Raw genomic sequence first — 7884 nt, 5'->3', positions numbered from 1 at the left:
GCAACGGGTTAAAACTTAAAACAGGGGAAGTTTAGATTGGATATAAGGGAGGAAATTCTTTCCTGTTAGGGTGGTGAGGTACTGGAATAGGTTGCCCAGGGAGGTTGTGAATGCTCCATCCCTGGCAGTGTTCAAGACCAGGTTGGATGAGGCCTTGGGTGATATGATTTAGTGTGAGGTGTCCCTGCCCATGGCAGGGGGGTGGAACTAGATGATCTTAAGGTCCTTTCCAACCCTAACGATTCTATGATTTTATGTTGTCTGGGAACAGCAGAGAAATAGACAGACAAACCCGTGCTGCATCACTGAATAACCTTAACTCCCACACAGAGACCTGAAGCAAGAAGAAAAAATAAAGGTTTTATTCAATACAGTAGACAAATGAAAGCAGCAGTGTTTTATACTCCCTTAAATGTACATTTGTCCAATATTCTGCTTTTCTGTTTCTTCCTCTGTTTCCAAGTCCAGTACGTCAGAGAAATGGTGCATCACAACCTGGGGTAGAAAAAGACCTTAAAGCTACAGATGCACAAATGTCCTTAGTGCAGCTCAGTCTCCAGAAAGGCTCTATGGCTTTCAGCAATCTGTGTTTTCTGACAGGTCCTACAGCAGAACCAAGAAAAGGGTAACCATTGTTGAACAGTGAGGAGTAGTGCTGATGCATGGCTTTCTCAGCAAGCTTAAGACCATCATGTAGAGCAGCAGGGGAGAGGAGCCTAGAGGTGGCTGAGGAGCAGTGAAGCAAGAAAGCAATGAAAGGTTTGTTGCTTTGCCTGTGCAAGAAGGGAGCCCAAGCTTTCCTCCCACATCAGCTCTACATTCACCCCATGGCAATGAACTTCACTTACCTACGCAATGAGTCGCTTTACCTGAACATCACACACTGAGGTTCTCCCCATGATCAATTGCCTTGTAGTACAAAGGAATGGTTAAAAAAATGCTGCTGGAGAGAGAAGGAAAACTTTGAATGAGACTCCCCAGCAAGGGATGACCACAGATTGGGCTCTGTGACGCATACTTTGCACACTACATGGGTGTCTCTCTTCCAAATTCTCCTTGTTTCCAGACAGTATCTTGACGCACACTGACAATGATCAACTGGCATATGCTGGAGCAAAATACATCTACTGCAATGCAGCATTTCCCTTCCAGCAGCCCCTTCAGTCTTGTGTGACACAGAAACAAAACCGGCCCACCACTTCTTTCAGCCCATCCTCAACATCTTCAGTTCCTCATTCTCTTCCATAATGTAGAAGGGACAGCACCTTCCACGTGGAGCTGTAAGATGATACCGCTTCATATTCTGCCACCTGGGACTATTTCAATAGCAAATCAATTAGAAGTATTTAGGTTGTTTAAACCCCCACAATGTTACAAGCATATCCTGCCAATGCTTCATATTTCTTTAGAATACAGTAGTAGAAAGTAACCCTATGTATCCCATACCAGTTTTACAGCAAAAACATGCAGCAGCTTTCCAGATGCTGAAGTTGCTCTTGCTGAATGAGCCCTTTTAAATCCAAATGGGATATAAACCCATAAGATGCTGACTAGGTCTTACATTCCTTCCATGAGCAATTGCCTCGGTATATTAGAACTGTCTGAGGAATGGGCTGCAGGTGTTGTTTTAAAGACTGTTAATGGCCAGCTTTAGGACAGAAGGGGTGGGAAAATTGTTTTTAAAGTCTATTATCTTTACCTTGATTTGGGATTTTGACTTAGAAGAATTGTAAGAGTTTGCAAGGATGGAGTTCTGCACAGGCACTGCACCTATTGACTAAGGACATGTTTATTGTTGGGGTGTTAAACTACAGTTAATAGAAAGAAAGGAATGAGTTTTTCCACTTAATGTATAACAGCCTTTCTGCTAAGACACAAATAAATCATTGTGCAATTGCCAAGTGACTTTTATTGGTTTTCCTGTATCTGTGAAAACATTTTGAACATTACAAGTGGCCACTTGGCTGACGTTAAGAATGCATCTCACTAAAAACTGGTGGTCACTGCTGAAACAACAAAGTTTTGCTTGGACTTCCATTCAGCAATAAATAAAACAAAAAATGACCACATGGACAGCATGGGTCTCTTTCTTGATGATTCAAGTCTAAAAACGATATCAAAAAAGGAGGTCTGCAGGGAAAGAATCAGAGTATAGACTAATTGAACGTGAATGTACCAGGTGCTCTATACAATAATTTACAATAATATTGTTCACAGTTTACTACTTCACTGTGTCTACTTTTCAGCAAATATAATTTAACTCTGAGTTAAAGTGGCCTTCAGCCATCACCAGAACACAAATACTTCAAGTTGGTATCTATCTACTGTATATATCTAGTTGCAGATTTAATACCTCCAAATACTGCAAAAAAAAACAACAATTCATCATCAGTCTGGTGACTGAAACATAATTATTAATGCTGATAAAGAAGAAGGGAAAGTTTTTTACTAGACTAATCAAAAGAAAAAAACCCCAAAACACAGCAAAAAAAAAAAAAAAGAAGAAGGAAATGCAATGGAAGCTCTTAAGCTATCACACAGTGTTTTAAAAATACTAGCCTGTTCCCAGTTACTCAGTAAAAATGACATTCAGGAATGCCATTTTCACTGAGTGTCTTATGGGCTTCTAAAAGTGGGGTTCTGTTAGAAGCAGAACTTCCCAAGCCAGTTCTCTGGCACTTGTGGATCTTTCCAAACGGTTTCGGGTTTACATGAAAGCAATACACTATACTACTAACCCTAAAATGGTCAGAGGTTTTTTTGGATTGGAATTCTTGATCATGAGCTTGTAAAAAAACAGACTTAAGAGGTACTTGTTAAACTTCACAAGTTAAACATTTTACCTGCACACACACACACACACACACACACACACACACACACACACAATAACAGTGGTCATGAAAGCCCACACAAGCATCTGTTAAGGTGCATATTAGAAGTCTCAGTGTCAATACATAGTGAATATTGGGAGTATCAGGACTACTCATCTTTAAAAAACTCAGAGATTACAAGTATGAAAACGTAGAGTAAAAGCTACACATTTAAATAAGACTTTCAAACTAATCAAACTCTTTAAAGTCAATGATATAGAAATACATGCATACATTGTGAAATAATGACAGGTTAGGGTATTTTAAAATCAGTATCATGTTTCAGTACAATAACAATATTTATTACAGTATAATATGAACTATTTTAAGCAGTACTAATACTCTAGAAGCTTTTAGTAATAACATCATATCACAACTGTTTTTTTTTCTAATACTCACTAAGTTTTTTGCTTAAGAGAACCAAGTATAGCAGATTTTGGATAGGAAGAGTTATTTGATTAGTTATTCTCATGGAGCTTGCATTTGGTTTATTTTTTATACCCCTTATTTTATTGGTTAACATTCAAATTGCATCACTTTTATTTTATTAATATCATTAGAAACATAATATCAAATATTAACTTTGTAAATCTCTCAAAAAATACTGCTGGACTTAAAAGGATATTAGATGCTAAACTATCTTTACTGTGTAATTCATAAAGATTTCAATCTTACCACATGAATGCACTACAAAGTTAATTGCTTCTATTATTCCTTGAAAGGGAGCCATGTGACTGTTCTTGTATTAAGGTAAAAGTCATAATATTCTTATTTTACTCTCATGTTCAGTGATCATACCTTCTTTTGTCTGTCTGAACAATTGTGCAGCTTTTAGCAAGGCCTCTCACTGGTTTTTGTTTGCACAGCTCTATGGCCATTAGAGTTAGAAGCTTTAATATAGTGAACAAATTCCTCTAAATGGCCAGCTGACGGTCTTCTACATTCACATACCGATGTATTAAAAAGCCTGACACATGCTACTAATTTCAGCTCTCAGGTTTTTTTTGCAAGTCTTCAACAGTACATCAGACTTTGTAGTCCACTGTGTTAGAATTGTCAATGGGAACCAAAAGGGGCCTTCCTGGGCTCTTCTTTCACATGAAAAACTGATTTAGTTCTGATTTGGAGGGATGCCTGAGTGCACAGTAACAGTGTGACCACATTGCAGAAGGCCCTTCTCACTTAACTACGAGGATTTGAAGTCTGGGCACATAAGACCACATAAACACCTTACTTCCCCTATCCTAGTCACCCCAAAAGACAGGAATCATCTTCTAGAGGTACCCATCTCTTCAGATGGCTCAGATCAAATGAAAGTAGTCCTGCTTAATGTGACAGCATATCTCCTTAGAGATTTTAGCTTACATAAAAAATAGAGATACTTTTATAAATCAGCTGCAACAGTACAGGCTAATTTAGATTCATTTTACCTAGGTTTTGTGGTATGGCTGCACTTTGCTTCTGTTGGAGTGACAGCAGAGTAGACATGCGTTTAGGAAACCAGATGTCAGCTTGTTTGGTGATTGATGCAAAGCATTGAGAGTGAAGCCTTGACAGTGAATGTGCTGAGTGTAGGCTGGGAACCACTGGGTATACACTGTCTAGTATTACCTGAATGCACTGTATACTATACAATATAATTATACTAATGTATAATGATTCTTTGAAGTAATCTGAACAAGTGAAAATAAAGCCATGAAACATACTAGACACTGTGTAATGAAAATTACCACATTCTAGGTTATTTCTGAAATTCTCAGATCTCTCATTAAAAAAAAAAAAAGAAATCATCTGGTTTCTACTCATTGGCAAGATTTTCTTAAATAAGTGGTACAGTTAAAAAGGCAGCACAAAACCTTGAAGGCACAGTTTCCTTTCTTTGGGCATTATGTAGAAAGAATTAGAAACTATACCTGTTTATCTGGTGTTTATCTCAAACATGGGTGAACTACCAAAAATAAAAAGAAGCTATTTGTAGAGAACAAATATGTTTCCTTATCAACTTTTTCTTCGGGCCACTGAATCTTAACTGGCAAACAAAAATGGTTTTGTGGCTCTGTGGCTTATCAATCTTCATCAGGAACGTTTATTTACAAGCTGTTTCTTGAAGCTATACGGTGAATTCAAGTGTTTTATAAGCTTAGAGTCAGCACTTAAGCAAACTGATAAAACACTATTTACGTGAACAGTAGCACATCTATGCTTTTGACCCAACATGTTTACTTACAGCTGGAGTATTAGTCTCAATCCAGATTTCCTTACACTACAATAGCAAAATTATTTCTGAGATAGACAAAGCTAACTTAGTCAAGCCATATCAGGTTCATTAGAATTACATACATAGATTCATACACAGCATGATGCATCTCTATCCTCCCTCACTCATCACCCTGAACTCCACCAGAATTACCAACCCTTGCTGCAAGCTCATCACCCTCTGTGTCTCTAGTGCCAATTTGGATATCCTCCAAATCAGTGTATCTTCCTCTCTTTGCAATATTACCGAGGATTTTTTCATAGCTCAGCTATGTGGCAGCTACATCCACATCAACAGCAGTAAACAAAGCTGCTAGTTCACCCCACAGCCCCTAACCCCATGCATGAAGTGGCCAGGTCTCTTTGGCTGGTAGACAGGTAATGCAGATACTGCTATACAAACCTTCAGGCTCCATTGCCCAAGAAGAAGTAGGAGTAAATTCCGCTTACTATATACTAGTGAGCTATTCCTTTTCGGTGCCTGTTTCTTGCACTTTCCTTGGAAGGTGCTACTTAGTCAATCATTTCCAAAGGCAACTTACATCATTTGCAGTCTTGGCTGCTGGAATTATTCTGATGCAGCTCTGTAAAACTGTGCTCGATGTTTTCCTATTTTAACTGCTTTGAAACAATTCCCAAGAAATCACAGAAGGGCTTCTTGGACTGCCAGCACTTGAGAACACTGTACATGTAGTCTGCCAGGACCAATTCCTCTCATTCAGAGAGGAAGGACTATTTTATACCCTGAGGAAATGAACAGTGCAGGGAGGGAAAAAGGTCCTTGGAGAACAGGGCATACGTAGGAGAGAGGGGTTTCCAGCCTGTGGAAGACTGAATGCTTGTGAAGGAGGACATCTCCTTCTGTGAGCACTGAAAATTACTTTGGATTCAGATTCTGGTTCCTTTCTCCTTGAAACACTAGCAGTTCTCCTTAAATCTGAGCAATATCTAATTTAGAGTGCTAAAAGATAAAAATATTCCTTTCCACAATTTATTGCCTTAAAAATATGCAAATCAAAGCACATAGACTGAAATTAAAGTAGTATGCAAACTGATATCCCCTGGAAGTTTTGCCTGTGCACACAGTTTATTACGCAGATCCAAATCTATCAAGACACTGAGATTTTAAAAATATTAATAAGAAAATGAAAACCCAGCTTGAAAAATTAATCTAACAAGAAAGCCCAGTCTTTTCAAATCTTTATGATTTTTGTTTGCTTTTTTTTTTTGGTTTTGGGTTGTGGGGTATTTTTTTCAGTAGAAAACCTAATTTAGATTTCTCCTTTTTTTCCTATATTTACCTTAAACCCCACCTCCCTACTGTTTCTTGGGGAATGCTTTTTCTGCCCATCTAGACATAGTAAAGCGAATTTTAACATGCTTCTCAGTCTGTCAGCAGTGCCTTGCGAGCACATCTGATCACAGTGATAGATGGCAGACCTTCTCTTTGGTCAATACAACTTCTAAGATGCATATAATATGTAATAGAGACTATGCATATCTTCATCTTACAGCCATGGCTGGAAATTACCGTAAAAATCGCACAAACAAAACTAGAACCAGGAAAGAAGTTGCACTTCCCTGTTACATAGTTTCTCCATCAGCAATAAACACTCACAAAATTTCTTAGTGGGGAGATAAACTTTGACATGAAACATATTACCATGTAACATTAAAATGTAGAGACTTAATAGACCAGATCCTCCACTAGATAAACTCCAGGTAAGCCTAGGGAAACTGCAGCTGCTGACAACAATTGCAGATAGAGCCTGTTTAGGTGGCTCGTTCAGAGCATGCCCATATTTTCTTACTTTTTTTTGACAGAAATAAGGAAGAGAAGACACATAAACCAGGAAGGATCTCCAGGATTCTCATGTACCATATAATTTAATTTTATTGTGTCAGAAAAAAAGGTCAAAGGACAAACTGGATAAGAGTTGTAGAGTTGCATCCACCTAGGCACGCTGAAGATTGACTCCTGTTTTACATATCTTTATGTTCCTTGCATATATTTATTTCTTGTAATTTTTGCAGTCTTTGTCCATTGAACTTGTTTTCTGTTCGGTAACTTGTAAGGCATGTTGCCTCCTTAGCTACACATAGATAAAATAAAAACTTGAGAGGAATAATATAAGGAAGGTTATTATTTAGTAAGTGAGTCAGAATTGCATGAAATACAGGGGCATGGAGGCATCAGCTATGTTTAAGTCAGCAAGGAAAATACAATCTCAGGCTTCATTACACTAAGAAGAAAAGTAGTATATTAATCACCTCCCTCCTATCAGCAACAGACAGATATTATTTTATATTAAAATGAAACCCATTTCACTATTGCAGTTTCTATTTTTTTGATAAGCAGAATGTCCTTTTTTGGAAAATCAGACTTCTAACTCTTTTGTTTACCCTTCTCAATCCCTTTTTCTGGAAAAAAATCTTTCTCGCAAAGGCCATAACTTACAAAAAAAAAACCAAACCCAAGCCATGATATAAGGAAGAAGGAAGGAACCACAATCAATTCTAAGTCCAGATCTTGCAGGCTGCTCTTCCAGTGAAAGCCATGCCGAGTGTGCATGCAGAGGGCCTCCTGTGAAATGGCAAACTTCAGAATTTTGAAGCTGCTCTGGGAAGAGAAACCATTTGCTACAGATTCTGGTCTCTTCTTCCAACTCAGATCAGTTTTGAAACAGCTTTCTTAATTTTTTAAGTTGCCTCTGAATTTGTCCCATCTGTCCTTAGTTACCTGGTCTCCAGCAGG

The 7884-nt window shown here is 38.1% G+C and overlaps 1 long non-coding RNA gene across 3 annotated transcripts; it reads right to left on the bottom strand.

The window, feature by feature from the left end:
* Positions 1–388: 388 nt before the first annotated feature.
* Positions 389–5867, bottom strand: LOC133274233 (uncharacterized). Of its 3 annotated transcripts, none has more exons than XR_009745073.1 (3): positions 5672–5860; positions 849–1777; positions 389–495 (listed from the first exon to the last, which is right to left on the bottom strand). It is a non-coding gene; the product is annotated as an uncharacterized LOC133274233 (long non-coding RNA). The 3 variants fall into 3 exon arrangements; XR_009745075.1 differs by having other exon boundaries at positions 870–1777; XR_009745074.1 differs by lacking the exon at positions 389–495 and adding an exon at positions 5101–5136 and having other exon boundaries at positions 502–1777; positions 5672–5867.
* Between the last annotated feature and the right edge of the window lie 2017 nt (positions 5868–7884).

Source organism: Pezoporus flaviventris, unplaced genomic scaffold, assembly GCF_033815535.1.
Source record: "Pezoporus flaviventris isolate CSIRO_AGI_PZ_B2104156 unplaced genomic scaffold, CSIRO_AGI_Pfla_v1 ptg000036l, whole genome shotgun sequence".
Taxonomy (NCBI): Eukaryota; Metazoa; Chordata; class Aves; order Psittaciformes; family Psittacidae; genus Pezoporus; species Pezoporus flaviventris.
This window is presented reverse-complemented; position numbering and strand designations above follow the sequence as displayed.